The sequence below is a fragment of the Pleurodeles waltl genome, chromosome 6 (assembly GCF_031143425.1).
Source record: "Pleurodeles waltl isolate 20211129_DDA chromosome 6, aPleWal1.hap1.20221129, whole genome shotgun sequence".
Lineage (NCBI taxonomy): Eukaryota > Metazoa > Chordata > Amphibia > Caudata > Salamandridae > Pleurodeles > Pleurodeles waltl.
The window spans coordinates 1,192,711,452-1,192,724,266 of record NC_090445.1 but is presented as its reverse complement, the minus strand read 5'-3'; positions in this window follow the sequence as shown (position 1 = coordinate 1,192,724,266).

The following is a 12,815-nucleotide window of genomic DNA, read 5'->3' as shown; positions in this document are numbered from 1 at the left end:
CAAACCTATGAGCACTGGGGTCCTGACTAGCAGGATCCCAGTGACACATAACAACCATACTGAAAACATGGTGTTTTCACTATGAGCACTGAGGCCTGGCTATCAGGATCCCAGTGAGACAGTGAAAACAGTGACAAACACCCTGACATACACTCACAAACAGGCCAAAAGTGGGGGTAACAAGGCTAGAAAGAGGCTACCTTCTCACACAACCCCCCCCCCAAACGAAGGACAATAAGGCTAACCTTGGCCAGTTGAGACTTTATTGTCTAAGTGGTGATAAGTAGAGAGTAGCTCTGCAATAGACTGGTTACTCCCTTTATCATCCACTATATGGTTACTTCCCTGTGGGGATGTAAACCACCCTGTTTGAAGTTTTTTAGCTAAGCAACAATGTGAAGATGTATTTTCAGAGTTTCTATCAGTAAGTTTTAGTTTAGAGCAGTGGGAATTGTCCACTGAACCTATTTGTAGTGATGGAAATGCCAGACAGGGATGCTGTCTCAGAAAAGCCATAGCTGGGCAAAAACTTTGTCCATTTGGCTGGAAGAGAGAACAGGGATGCTGTTTCTCTTGAGTTGGAGCAGGGCAGGGATGCTGTCCTATGAGCTCCACACTAGGGCAGGGATGCTGTCCTAAGTGTTGTGAGGCAGTACAGGGTTTCTGCACTAAAGTTTCTCTGGGAGGGTTGGAGGGATGCTCCATGTTAACTAAAATGGTGCTCTTTTTGTCACCAATGTTAGTTATCCCACAGAGAGGTACTTCTACCTCAGGGAGTCCAGCTATGCCAGCTGATGATTCCCTTGGAACAGGTGCCACCCCAGGAGAGGTTTCTCCCACCACAGGAATGGTATCCTGAATGGTAGAGTGGTTAGGGGATACTGTGATACCCTTTTTACCTGTTGATGGAGAGGGATCCTGAGTTTTCAGGCCTTCTCTCCTTTGCTTTTTCATTTCAGTTGAAATGAGAGGGAACAATTCCTCAGGGATGCCCAGCATGGCTGCATGGGCATAAAACTCTACATCAGCCCAACCTGAGGCCTCTAGGTCATTACCTAAGAGACAGTCTACAGGTAAGCTAGGTGATACCACCACCTGCTTAGGGCCAGTAACTCCACCCCAACTAAACTGAATTATAGCTAAGGGAAGAAACTTAGTGGAGTTATGGACATCAATAATCTTATACTGTTGTCCAATGATGTGTTGATCAGGGTGCACTAGGTTTTCAGTCACCAAAGTGAAACTGGCACCTGTGTCCCTGTAGGCCAAGGCCTCAACACCATTTATTGAAACTGTCTGCCTGTACTTATCCATTGTAAGGGGACAAGCAGCCAGTGTGGCAAGGCCAATGCCACTAGGTGTGACAGAAACTGTCTTGGGACTGATTACATCAGTTTCCACTATGGACCCATAAGTGAACCCAACTACACCCTTTGCTTGACTGTTGCCAGCAGTCCCACCACTAGTACCACTACTGCTAGGGGCACTAGAGCTTGATGTATTAGTGGTGGTAGGCTCAGGGGGTTTACCTGGACAGGACTTATCCCCTGGCCTATGGCCTCTGTTTTTACACACAAAGCACCAAGGCTTTTTAATGTGTGCAGGTTGGGAAGAAGAGGAAGAATTTGTTTTATCCCCACCCTCTGAAGAGTGTTTAAGATTTGAAGTGGGATCTTTGGTTTTACCCTTATCCCCATGCTTATCTTGAGATTTTTCACCATCTTTCTTCTTATTGCCATCTTTGTCCCCCCCCTGTATGAACTTTTCTGTTCACCCTTGTTCTGACCCATTTGTCTGCCTTCTTTCCCAATTCTTGGGGAGAGGTCAGATCAGAGTCTACCAGGTACTGGTGCAACAAATCAGACACACAATTATTAAGTATATGCTCTCTCAGGATTGTGTTATACAGGCTGTCATAATCAGTAACTTTACTGCCATGTAACCACCCCTCCAAGGCCTTCACTGCCTGGTCAATGAAATCAACCCAGTCTTGTGAAGACTCCTTTTTGGTATCTCTGAACTTTATCCTGTACTGTTCAGTGGTTAAGCCATAACCATCCAGGAGTGCATTCTTAAGAACTTGGAAATTGTTAGCATCATTTTCTTTTACAGTAAGGAGCCTATCCCTACCTTTTCCAGTAAATGATAGCCATAGGATAGCAGCCCACTGCTTTTGAGGGACATCCTGTACAGCACAGGCCCTCTCAAGTGCAGCAAACCACTTGTTAATGTCATCCCCCTCCTTGTAAGGGGGAACTATCTTATGCAGATTCCTGGAATCATGCTCTTTTGCAGGATGACTATGGGGAATACTGCTGCTGCCACCATGGGTATCTAAACCCATTTTCTGTCTTTCCCTCTCTATTTCTAAAGACTGTCTATCCAAATCCAGCTGTTGCTTCTTGAGCTTCAGTCTGGTTTGCTCCACTCTCAATCTATTGAGCTCCCTTTCCAACAATCTGTCATCAGGGTGGGTGGGAGGGACATTTCTAGATACAGAGGTATGATGGGAATGAACAGAAGGAGACCTGTCCCTTACAGAGGGCACCCTAACAGCTTGGCTACCAGTATAATGTGAGAGCACATCATCAGTATGATGTGATTCAACCTCTGTACCAACTATGCTAGACTGTCTAGTAATGGGCAGGCTGAGAAGTTTCTTTCCTGAACCTTTTCCTGGGGGAGTCCCTGGATCAGATTGAGAACCATTAGCTACTTTTTCTACAGATTGGGCACTTATGGCCTTATCCTGTACTCTAAGCATATTAATTAACAGTTCTAAGGAAGGATTCTTCCCTACACTCAAACCTCTCTCTATGCAGAGACTCCTTGCTCCTTTCCAGCTAAGGTGATCATATGCAAGTTTGGACAGTTCAACTTTTTGGCCTGTGCCAGACATTTTTAGAGAGAGTTAAAGTGATAGACAAAGCGAAAAAAAAGTTTTCAGAACTTTTTGGAAAGACAGAAAAAAAACTTTTTAAACTTTTAAGAACTTTTTGAAAGTTTAGAAGTACTTTTCAGCACTTAGAAAAGAGTGAAAAGAGGAAATGCAAAACTTTTTGGCTATGTGTATATACACTGACCTTGTTTTGTATATTTTTCTCTTATGAAAAGTACAATGACAAGAGTGGTAAGTAGTCTCAAAGCACTTATCCCACCACTGCACAACCAATGTAGGAGGCTGGACTGGCTTGTAGTGAGTACCAAGGGGTACTTGCACCTTGCACCAGGCCCAGTTATCCCTTATTAGTGTATAGGGTGTCTAGCAGCTTAGGCTGATAGATAATGGTAGCTTAGCAGAGCAGCTTAGGCTGAACTAGGAGACGTGTGAAGTTACTACAGTACCACTTAGTGTCATATGCACAATATCATAAGAAAACACAATACACAGTTATACTAAAAATAAAGGTACTTTATTTTTATGACAATATGCCAAAGTATCTTAGAGTGTACCCTCAGTAAGAGGATAGGAAATATACACAAGATATATATACACAATAGCAAAAATATGCAGTATAGTCTTAGAAAACAGTGCAAACAATGTATAGTTACAATAGGATGCAATGGGGAAACATAGGGATAGGGGCAACACAAACCATATACTCCAGAAGTGGAATGCGAACCACGAATGGACCCCAAACCTATGTGACCTTGTAGAGGGTCGCTGGGACTATTAGAAAATAGTGAGAGTTAGAAAAATAACCCTCCCCAAGACCCTGAAAAGTGAGTGCAAAGTGCACCAAAGTTCCCCTAAGGACAAAATAGTCGTGTTAGAGGGAGAATGCAAGGAAAACACAAATCAGCAATGCAACAACGATGGATTCCTGTCTGAAGGTACCTGTGGAACAAGGGGACCAAGTCCAAAAGTCACAAGCAGCTCGGAGATGGGCAGATGCCCAAGAAATGCCAGCGGTTGGTGCAAAGAAGCTCTTACTAGGCTGAAGAACTGTGAATACTGCAGGAACGACAAGGGCTAGAGACTTCCCCTTTGGAGGATGGATCCCCCACGCCTTGGAGAGTCGTGCAGAAGTGTTTTCCCGCCGGATGGACGCCAACAAGCCTTGCTACACGCAAATCGTGCGTTTGGCGTTTTTGGACGCTGCTGGGGCCCAGAAGGGACCAGGAGGTCGCAAATTGAACCTGCAGAGAGAGGGGACGTCGAGCAAGACAAAGAGCCCTCACTGAAGCAGGTAGCACCCGGAGAAGTGCCAGAAACAGGCACTACGAGGATGCGTGAAACGGTGCTCGCCGAAGTTGCACAAAGGAGTCCCACGTCGCCGGAGACCAACTTAGAAAGTCGTGCAATGCAGGTTAGAGTGCCGTGGACCCAGGCTTGGCTGTGCACACAGGATTTCCGCCGGAAGTGCACAGGGGCCGGAGAAGCTTGCAAAGTCGCGGTTCCCAGCAATGCAGCCCAGCGAGGTGAGGCAAGGACTTACCTCCACCAAACTTGGGCTGAAGAGTCACTGGACTGTGGGGGTCACTTGGACGGTGTCGCTGGATTCGAGGGAGCTCACTCGTCGTGCTGAGAGGAGACCCAAGGGACCGGAGATGCAGCTTTTTGGTGCCTGCGGTTGCAGGGGGAAGATTCCGTCGACCCACGGGAGATTTCTTCGGAGCTTCTGGTGCAGAGAGGAGGCAGACTACCCCCACAGCATGCACAAGCAGGAAAACAGTCGAGAAGGCGGCAGGATCAGCGTTACAGAGTTGCAGTAGTCGTCTTTGCTACTATGTTGCAGGTTTGCAGGCTTCCAGCGCGGTCAGCGGTCGATTCCTTATCAGAAGGTGAAGAGGGAGATGCAGAGGAACTCGGCTGAGCTCATGCATTCGTTATCTAACGTTTCCCCAGAGACAGAGACCCTAAATAGCCAGAAAAGAGGGTTTGGCTACCTAGGAGAGAGGAAAGGCTACTAACACCTGAAGGAGCCTATCACAAGGAGTCTCTGACGTCACCTGGTGGCACTGGCCACTCAGAGCAGTCCAGTGTGCCAGCAGCACCTCTGTTTCCAAGATGGCAGAGGTCTGGAGCACACTGGAGGAGCTCTGGACACCTCCCAGGGGAGGTGCAGGTCAGGGGAGTGGTCACTCCCCTTTCCTTTGTCCAGTTTCGCGCCAGAGCAGGGGCTAAGGGGTCCCTGAACCGGTGTAGACTGGCTTATGCAGAATTGGGCACCTCTGTGCCCAACAAAGCATTTCCAGAGGCTGGGGGAGGCTACTCCTCCCCTGCCTTCACACCATTTTCCAAAGGGAGAGGGTGTCACACCCTCTCTCAGAGGAAGTTCTTTGTTCTGCCATCCTGGGCCAGGCCTGGCTGGACCCCAGGAGGGCAGATGCCTGTCTGAGGGGTTGGCAGCAGCAGCAGCTGCAGAGAAACCCCAGGAAGGGCAGTCTGGCAGTACCAGGGTCTGTGCTACAGACCACTGGGATCATGGAATTGTACCAACAATGCCAGGATGGCATAGAGGGGGCAATTCCATGATCATAGACATGTTACATGGCCATATTCGGAGTTACCATGGTGAAGCTACATATAGGTAGTGACCTATATGTAGTGCACGCGTGTAATGGTGTCCCCGCACTCACAAAGTTCAGTGAATTGGCTCTGAACAATGTGGGGGCACCTTGGCTAGTGCCAGGGTGCCCTCACACTAAGTAACTTTGCACCTAACCTTTACCAGGTAAAGGTTAGACATATAGGTGACTTATAAGTTACTTAAGTGCAGTGTAAAATGGCTGTGAAATAACGTGGACGTTATTTCACTCAGGCTGCAGTGGCAGGCCTGTGTAAGAATTGTCAGAGCTCCCTATGGGTGGCAAAAGAAATGCTGCAGCCCATAGGGATCTCCTGGAACCCCAATACCCTGGGTACCTCAGTACCATATACTAGGGGATTATAAGGGTGTTCCAGTAAGCCAATGTAAATTGGTAAAAATGGTCACTAGCCTGTCAGTGACAATTTGGAAAGAAATGAGAGAGCATAACCACTGAGGTTCTGATTAGCAGAGCCTCAGTGAGACAGTTAGGCACCACACAGGGAACATATACATGCACACCTATGAGCACTGGGGCCCTGTGTGACAGGGTCCCAGTGACACATACATATAGGCCACAAACCTATGAGCACTGGGGTCCTGACTAGCAGGATCCCAGTGACACATAACAACCATACTGAAAACATGGTGTTTTCACTATGAGCACTGAGGCCTGGCTATCAGGATCCCAGTGAGACAGTGAAAACAGTGACAAACACCCTGACATACACTCACAAACAGGCCAAAAGTGGGGGTAACAAGGCTAGAAAGAGGCTACCTTCTCACAATGAAGTATTACGCAAATTTGGCCTGGGAGAGAATTTTATAGCCTAGACTTGTTTATTATAAGTGGAGCCAAGAGCATGCGTTTGTACAGGAAATACAATATCAGGAAACTATTGTGTAGAACGGGGTAGCAGACAGGGGTGTCCGCTTTACCCTCTCCTCTTTGCTCTGGCTACCAATCCCCTGGCAAGCTTTGCCAGGGAAGGTAATGCCTATAGGAGACTGGGAGTAGGTAATGACACCCATTATATGGCCTTATACGTAGATAATTTACTTCTGTTTCTGGCAAACACGGATGATGCACTGAGAGGGGCGCGATGAGTACTTGCCCGGTTTGAAGCACTATCTGGCCTTCAAGTTAACTGGGGGTAATCTAGCCTATTTCCCATAACCCCGAGCTGAGAGGCTCCACAAGAACTGAGCTGCCTACAGTGGGAGCCGCATTGTTTGACATAGCTGGGGGTACATGTTTATTATAACAGGACTGACCTCTATGAAGGCAATATAGGACGAGCGTTGCAGGGCATTAGTGGTAATATGGCCTTTTGGGGATTACCATTACCTTTAACGATTGCATGATGAGCAGCACAAGTGAAAATGATTGTATTGCCCCGCTTGCTCTATTACTTTGTTACACTACCTTTGTGGATACGCCGGGCTGTTTTTAAGACTCTGAACTCATTGATTATTGGGTTCCTGTGGGGAGAGGGTAGATGCCGCCTGGTGCTTGAGCATCTTCAGAGACCAACAAATGACGAGGGCCTGGTGGTTTTGAGGCCTATTAACTACAATGGTTGACCCGGTGGACAGCCTACCGGGTGCAGCCGGATAGACAGGCAACTCCTTTTACCCCAGACCTAGAGACTTTGGCATGAGTGGTTCTTCGGCTCGGCCCCCCAACAAAGGCATTATCCACAGAACTAAGAGTTTACACTGCTGCTGGTCGTGCTATATTCGCAGGGCGCAGGTACTTTGGCCTTATGCCTCGTAAATCCCAATGCTCTTTTTATCAGTTTTACCGCATGGAGCAGATTGGGAGGGGGAATTGCGACTTGGGTAGAGGTGGAGGCAAATACTATGGGGACACTGTTTGAAGCTGATTCACTTTTACCCTTGCAAGAGTTTAAATCGAGATATGACCTACCAAGGGGCATTTTTTGCTCCATAGAGCACTCACAGAGTCAATCACTAAACACTGGCACTCAGGACGAACAGAACCTCCCTTATCCAATATTTGCCAATATCTGACTAGTAGCTATAACCTTTTTATATGTCAAGAACAGAGAAGTTTTTCACCCGCCACTCACGGGCCTTAAACTGAAGTGGGAGGAGGACTTGGACAGGGTGATTACAGAGGCGGCATGGGAAAACATTCTGACATGAATCCCCAAGGCATCTAGGAACGCCGGTTCAATCTCAATAATCTATAGATACTCCATAGGGCATACTTAACACCTGGGAGACTTCTACACCATTTTAATCTTGTGGAGGCCAAATGCCTGAGATGTGGATAGATAGCCAAAAAGTTCTTCCATGTGTTGTGGACTTGCCTTAGCCTAGGGGAATTTTGGCTATCAGTGCTCAATATGTTAACAGAAGTCATTGAACAAGAGGTCCCCCATGATCACAGACACTGTCTACCTAGTGAGTACCCCAATACGCCCAAGCAAAAGGTGACCAACCAGTTCCAAGATCTGGCACTCTTGTTAGCCAAATGGGTGATAATTAGAAATCGGAAGCAAACAAAGGGCTACCAGAGCGAGAGTTGGAGGAGTGAGGTAATAAAGTGGGCAAAAGCTGAAGAGGTAGAGCAAGACAGAGAGGTCAAACGGGGACAGGGGCTGATTGGGAGAGCTCGGGCATGGAGCACCTTTGTGGATCGAATGGAGATGGTGCTTAATACTCCAAATAATGATATACTATCCCCTTGATTGATGACCTCTATGATTTATTATATGGCTTTATGCAGCACGGAGTACTCAAAATTAGAACACGGAATAAACTCTGCAGGGGCATACGAGATCATAGGAGTTGAGTCTATTGGAGAACTCTAGTAAGGGCATGGGACCAGACCCAGGAATACATGGAGAGCTTAAGGCGATAGTGGACACAAGGGGAGGGGCGTTAGGGGGAAGCTCCAGAGCGGCAAAATCCTCGTACACAAGCATATGTATCTAGGACGATTAATTGAAAGACACTATGGAGAATCATTTTTATTCCTTGGTTGTTGTCATGAATAATATGCATGATTGTCTTCAGCAATATGAAATATTGGATTATGTACATTACACAAGGTATTAATAATAATGGACTAATGTTGAATGGAACATACCATTGTGGAGCTTTGGAGATACCCTAATGTTTATGTTAAAACCTCAATAAAATGTTTTTTTTTTTTTTAAATGGGGGACCAGTATGCCAATTATGGGAAGAAAAGGGTACAATTTAAAGGACAGAGCAAAATTACTGAGGTCCTGGTTAACAGGAATCCAGTAGACACTGTCAAACACACTGTCAACAGGCAGAAAATGGGGGTAACCATGCCAAGAAAGAGGGTACTTTCCTACACCCCCTAAACAAAGGACAAGAAGGCTAACCTTGCCCAGATGAGTCTTCATTGTCTAAGTGGAAATATCTGGATAGTCCATCTGCATTGGAATGGTTACTCCCAGTGCTATGTTCCACTGTATAGTCCATTTTCTGTAGGGATATGGAGCACCTCAACAATTTGGGGTTTTCTCCATTCATCTGTTTAAGCCATAAAGGGGCTTGTGGTCTGTTTGAACAATGAAGTGAGTGCCAAACAGGTATGGTCTCAGCTTCTTTACGGCCCAGACCACAGCAAAGGCCTCCCTTTCTATAGCTGACCAAGGGTTCCCTCTAGGGGTCAACCTTCTGCTTATATAAGAAACTGGTTGATCCTGTCCCTCTGCGTTGAACAGAGAAAAAACTGACTCCATCCCTACCTCTGAAGCATCAGTTTGGACAATGAATGTTTTAGAGTAGTCAGGGCTTTCTAACAGAGAACATGGCCTTTTTAAGGCACTCAAAAGCTTTTTGACAGCCAGCTGTCCATAAAACCTTTTTTGGCATCTTTTTAGATTTGAGGTCATTGAGAGCGGCTACAATGGAGCCATAATTCTTGATGAACCTCCTGTAGTACCCAGTGAGGCCTAGGAAGGCTCTCGCCTGGGTCTGTGTGGTAGATGGAGTTCGTTATAAAACAGTCTGGATCTTCCCCTGCAATGGTTGAACATGGCCCCCACCTACTAGGTGGCCCAGAGATACAACATTCCACTCTGCTATCTGGCACTTAGAGGCCTTGATAGTGAGGCCTGCTTTTTGAAGAGCCTCCAAAACATTCCAGAGTTGGACCAGGTAGTCATCCCCGGTGGAGTGAAAGACAGCTATGTCATTCAGTTAGGCTGCATTATAGGCTTCCAAACCTTGGAGGACTGTTTTCACAGGTCTCTGTAAAGTGGCAGGTGCATCCTTCAAACCAAAGGGCATAACAGTAAGTTGATAATGCTCTCCAATGGTTGAGGATGCAGTTTTTTGGTTTTGCATCCTGTGCCAATTTGATCTGTCAATATCCAGCAGTCAAGTCAAAGGTGCTTAGATACTTGGCAGATGCCAGTGTATCTATTAGCTCCTCTGCTCTAGGGGTTGGGTAAACATCAGTTTTGGTGACTGTGTTGAGCCCTCTGTAATCAACACAAAACCGCATCTTCTTTTTTCCATTCTGTGAGTGAGGTTTTGGTACCAGCACCACTGGGCTAGCCCAGGGGCTGTCAGAGTGCTCACTCACTCCTAGGTCTAGGATCTTTTACACTTCAGCTTTGATGCAATATCTAACATGATCAGGTTGCCTATAAATGTTTCTTTTAACAGGCAAGCCGTCCCCTGTGTCAATGGTGTGTTCACACAATGTTGTCTGACCAGGTGTCAGAGAAAACAGCTCAGAGAACTGGCCCAGGAGGTTCCTGCAGTCCTCTTTCTGAGATTCGGAAAGGCAGTCTGCTAGGACAACTCCATCCACTGAGCCATCAGTGGCAATGGTGGAGAAGAGGTCAGGGAGAGGGTCACTCTCTTCTTCCTGTCCCTCATCAGTAACCACGAGCAGGGTAAGATTAGCCCTGTCATAGTAGGGCACAGGGCAGTTCACATGAAGCACCCTGAAGGGGCTCCCTGGAGGGCCAAGGTTCACCAAATAGGTGACCTCACCATTTTTCTCCACTGTAATGTGGGGACCACTCCACTTGCCTTAAAGTGCCCTGGGAGCCACAGGCTCCGGGACCTACACTTTCTCCCCTGGCAGGTACACATTTAGGACAGCCTTCTGGTCATGCCACTGCTTTTGCAGTTCTTGGCTGGCCTATAGGTTTTTAGTGGCCTTTTTCATATAGTCAGCGATCCTTGATCTGAGGCCAAGTACATAATCCACAGAGTCTTGTTTAGGGGGTTTGAAACGTTGCTCTCAGCCCTCCCTTACAAGTGCAAATGGACCCTTAACAGGTTGTCCAAACAGAAGTTCAAAGGGGCTGTAAGCAACTCCCTTCTGAGGAACCTCCCTGTAGGCAAACAGGAGGCATGGCAGTAGGACATCCCATCTCCTCCTGAGTTTTTCAGAGAGTCCCATCATCATGCCTTTGAGAGTATTATTGAACCTTTCAACCAAACCATTGGTTTGGTGGTAGAAAGGGGTGGTGAACTTTTAAGTTACACCACATTCCTTCCACATGGCCTTTAGGTACGCAGATATAGGCCCTCATTACAACCCTGGCGGTCAGTGTAGAAGTGGCGGTAATACCGCAAATAGGCTGGCGGGAAAAAAATGAAATTAGGGTGGTAACGACCGCTGGGCTTGAGACTTCGGTCTCGCCCGGCACCTGCACTAGACCGCTGGTGGTATCACGACCCTGCATACCGCCATGGATTTTGTGGGGTTCTGTACCGTCACGAAATCCACGGTGGTAGGCACTATCAGTGCCAGGGAATTTGTTCCCTGGCACTGATAGGGGTCTCCCCCACCCCTTTGCTCCTCCCCCGAGTTCTCACCCCAAACCCACGACCCCCCTTCCACCCCCCAAAGGTGGCAGGACCCCCCAAAACATTGACACACACACACCACCCTCCTACACGCACACTCACACAACTACTACACATCCACGCAGACATACACGCACATATACGCACACATTTCCCATACACACAACACACCCCCGGCATGCATACACGCACTCACACACCCCCTCTACACACTCACACGCACACCCCCATGCACGCACACAACACACAACACTCCCCCACCCCCTACCATAACGGACGATCACCTTACCTGGTCTGGTGATCCTCTGGGAGGGAACGGGATCCATGGGGGCTGCTCTGCCGCCAGCTCCCTGTCACCAGAACACCGCCACACTGAATCCTGGGACGTGATTCGGTGGGCGGTGTTCTGATGACATGGCGGTGGAGGTGGATCAGCCTCCACTTCACCGCTGACCACCAGTATGGCTGCTCGTGGCTCTCTGTCCGGAAAAGGGTGGAGGGCTGCCAGCAGTCATGATACGCTGGGTGGAAAACTGCCTGCACTGGCGGTCTTCAGCACGGTGGTACCTCGGCGGTCTTTGAAAAAGACCACCAAGGTCCAAATGAGGCCCATAATGTTTGTACATCTGTCTGATACCACCTCTTTTGGGAAGGCTATCCTGGAGAAGATTCCCAGGTGGACCTTTGCCACTGCATGAGCTGTAGTGGTCCTTAGAGGGATAGCCTCTGGATACCAGCTGGCAGAGTCCACCACCACCAGTATGAATCTTTTTCCAGAGGCAGTGGGAAGGTCTAGGGGGCCAACAATATCCACCCCAACCCTCTAAATTGGAAACCCAACTACTGTAGTGGAATTAGGGGGGCCTTTGGGGTACCACATGTCTTGCCACTGGCTTGACAGGTGACACAGAAGCACCACAACTCCTTGGTATCTTCAGACATATGGGGCCAGTGAAAGTGTTGGACAAGTTTGTCCCAAATCTGGCTTTGCCCCAGGTGACCTGCCTGGGGTATGTCATGTACCAGGATTAACAAAAAATCTCTTTACTGCAGAGGTACTACCAACCTCCTGGTGGCACCAAGTTTGGGTTCCCTTGCTTCTGAGTATAAGAGGTTGTCTTCCCAATACACCTTGAGGGTGCCACTAACGTCTCCTACTTCCTGAAGGATAGCTTGCTGTCTTAACCCTTCCAGTGTGGGACATGTTTGCTTTGCCCTACTGAACTCCTCCATGGCAGGCCTCCCTGCACCTTCAAGTTCAGCTGTATCAGCTTTCAACTCTTCAGGTGTAGGTCCTACCAAGGAAATGGATTCTTACTCCTCAAAGGTACAATCCTCACTAGAGGATGGGTTAGGGGGCAATCTTTTGCCCTTTCTACCCTTGGCTTCGAGAGCCTCTTGGGCCATTGTTCCACGCTCCAAGATTCCTTTTTCTTTTTGCTTCTTGGC